We start from the raw sequence: 3,558 nt of genomic DNA, 5'->3' as shown, positions 1-3,558 counted from the left end.
TCAATATAGAGAAAGGAGACGAGTGGACTTCGCTATGCTCTGCGAAGTAGGAAAGTAAAATATCGCCAAAAAAACTAATTAGGAGCAGTAAGGTAGTAACAAAGTTGAGATTGAGAAAAATACTGATCAAGAATTCAAGATACAAAAAAAGCATCAAGTCTTTTAATTTCATATTCTGTCCTTGAAAACCAAGGTTCTTGGGTGGAATGAAGAAAAGGATTAAATTTGGCTCAAAACATTGGGTGATGGAGACCTAAATTAATATAGATTACTATTTAACTGTCGCTTGAGATGAGTTTGCAAAATCAGTCTATCTAGCATGTCTGTTCTCTTAAGGCAAAGTTGGCTCCCCGGTTCTAGATTTTTGGCTCAAATTACCAAGCATCCTCAGAAAAAGGAGAGAAATACAGTGGGTATTTGGATCTTGTATTTCTAGGAAGACACATCCAGCCTCATATAGGTCACACACTCGTCAGTAGCAAAGGTTCGAAATTAACTAAGAGGCAATATATAGATCAATAGAACATATGAACTAAAACAAACACACATCTAGCTGATTAGCCCATAAAGTATTGAAAGTTTGTATAGATATGTAGATAGATAGATAGAGAGACAGACAGAAAGACTGATCTATAAACAGCAGGGTACCCGGAGTTGGAGTTGCAGTAGTGGTAGAGGCGTCCTGTGTTGGAGAAGAGGAGCACCCCTACCTGCGCATCACAGAGCACGCCCAGCTCCCTGGCTTTCTTGAACAGCCCACCCTTCCTCTTGGAGAAGGTCACCTGCCGGCTTGTGGTGTTTTCGATCTTCTCGATCACCGTCTTTCCCCGGACCATGACGTACGACCGGAGATTCAGATGGCAGAGAGCAACCGTGGCCGGCTAACTGGAGATATTTACTAGCGGAGAGATGAGGAGTTGGTCACCTGGGTTTCGTTTGGAAAGAAGCACGGGTATACTATGCTAGTACTTGTACCCCACTCCGCCTCAGGTCTCGTCATCCCAGCGAATCGTGAAATGACACGTCGGATCATGCACGGACCAAGGGCCATAGATGGTGCATGTGATCCTGGAATATTGTACGAAGCCTACCCTTTCTTGGCTCAATTTCCTGAGAAAGGCTTGGCAAAGTTAGGTATGGACCGACCCTTTTCCCCTGCTTTCGATCTTCCTGCAACAACTTTGGACTATGGTTGCGGAGGACATATCTGGTGCAGTTCATATCTGCTACTGATTAACCTATAATATACTGGATCGAGCTACCAGGGCGATCGATCCAGGAGAAAATGTCCACTGCTAGCTGTACGGCTGCATATCATCCACTCATGTAATTTATTTCTTTTTTTCTCCGTACATAGATAAGTGCCGCCGATGATCCGAAAGGAGACAGACTCGTAAGGGCATCTCCAGCCGTTGGCACCCCCAGGACGCATACAAATCGCCCCCTGGGGGCGAGCCGGCGATACACTCGGCGCTGGGGCGGTTTTGCGCCCAATCGTCGCCCCCAGGCGCCGAAATTGGCCCATTTTGCAGCCCAATTTCGGCGAATAAACGGCCCATATGAGCGAGAATAGGCCCATATTCGGCGTGGTTTCGCCGTGTCTCGGCGTTCAATTATCAACACAATTATTCCTTATCACATATTTCATCACAAAAAAATCAAATACTTCAACAAAATACTACAACAACAAATAGTTCAATATATAGTTCAACAAATAAAAAACTCGTATTTCATCACGCGGCGTCCCCCTTGAGCCTCCATAGGTGCTCAATCAGATCTTTCTGCAGTTGATGATGCACCTGTGGGTCTCGGATCTCCTGACGCATACTGAGATAGGCAGTCCAAGTTGCCGGTAGCTGGTGATCAACTTCGGCTAGAGGACCCTGCCTGTAGTATGGTTCAGTGTCAAACACTGGGTCTTCTTGCTCGCTCTCGATGATCATGTTGTGCAAGATGACACAACAAGTCATGATCTCCCACATTTGATCTTTCGACCAGGTCTGAGCGGGGTACCAAACAACAGCGAATCGAGATTGGAGCACACCAAATGCCCGCTCGACATCCTTCCTGCAAGCCTCCTGAAGCTTCGCAAACCAGGCGTTCTTGCCTCCTGCCACAGGGTTTGAGATCGTCTTCACAAATGTCGACCATCTCGGATAGATGCCGTCAGCTAGATAGTACCCCTTGTTGTATTGGTGCCCATTGATCTCGAAGTTCACCGGAGGAGAATGGCCCTCAACGAGCTTGGCAAAAACAGGAGAGCACTGCAGCACATTGATGTCATTGTGAGTTCCTGGCATACCAAAGAAGAAGTGCTAAATCCAGAGGTCCTGTGTGGCTACCGCCTTAAGCACCACACTGCAACCACCTTTGGCGCCTTTGTACATCCCCTGCCAACCAAATGGGCAGTTCTTCCATTTCCAATGCATGCGGTCGATGCTTCCAAGCATCCCAGAAATCCTCTTGCTGCATTCTGGGCTAGGATCCGAGCAGTGTCTTCCGCATTGGGTGTTCTCAAGTATTGTGGCCCAAACACTGCCACCACTACCCGACAGAACTTGTAGAAACACTCTATGCTGGTGGACTCGGCCATGCGCCCATAGTCGTCGAATGAATCACTGGGAGCTCCATATGCAAGCATCCTCATCGCTGTCGTGCACTTCTGGATGGAGGTGAATCCAAGAGCGCCAGTGCAATCCATCTTGCACTTGAAGTAGTTGTCGAACTCCCGGATGGAATTCACAATCCTGAGGAAGAGCTTTCGGCTCATCCGATAACGGCGCCGAAATGTTCTCTCGCCATGAAGTGGAGCATCGGCGAAGTAGTCGGAGTGGAGCATGCAGTAGCCTTGCAGACGATGCCGGTTCTTTGCTTTCACCCGCCCCGGCGCCGAGCCACCTCGACACGGCTTTTCATTGCTCGCCAGCAGCTGGGCGAGGGCGGCGAGCACCATCAGATGCTCTTCTTCCTGGACGTCGGCCGCGGCTTCCTCCTCCAGCAGCGCGGCGAGCTCTTCCTCCTCATCCGAGTCCATCGCCGAGACAGTCAAAACACCGAACACCTTGCGCTCGGTGGACGTGTACCCACCGTTAAACCGTGCCTCCGCGTCCGGAAACGGCGGTCAGAAACGCCCAGCTGCTACGGGAGGGGCTGCCGCGGCGAAGCGCTGCTATTTCCGGCAGGGAATGGCTATCTAGCGGAGTAGGCTGGCGGGCGTCGCCGGGATATAGCTAGTGGTGGCCGAGGACGCGGGGGGTGCAAGGCGAGTCGGGGGAAAAAAACCTTGACTTTTCCCCTGTCGGTGTGGGCCAGGCGTGCTTTTCCCTAGCGCCGGAGCCCCCAACGGCTTCCCAGCGCGCCGGGTTCGGCCTGTGACCGCCAGGTGGAAAAAAGGTCCGAACCGGCAATTTTCGGCGTCCTGGGGGCGCGACTGGGCCGCTTTTTCGGCGCCGGCGCCGAAAAAGTGGCCTAGGGGAGGCCTGTTGGGGGTGCGGCTGGAGATGCCCTAATCAACTGCTAGTTGTGCATTCAACCAACTGCTTGCCTTTGGTTCGGTGC

The sequence above is a fragment of the Triticum dicoccoides genome, chromosome 1B (assembly GCF_002162155.2).
Source record: "Triticum dicoccoides isolate Atlit2015 ecotype Zavitan chromosome 1B, WEW_v2.0, whole genome shotgun sequence".
Lineage (NCBI taxonomy): Eukaryota > Viridiplantae > Streptophyta > Magnoliopsida > Poales > Poaceae > Triticum > Triticum dicoccoides.
The sequence above is the reverse complement of the archived record's forward strand: the minus strand, read 5'-3'. Positions refer to the sequence as shown.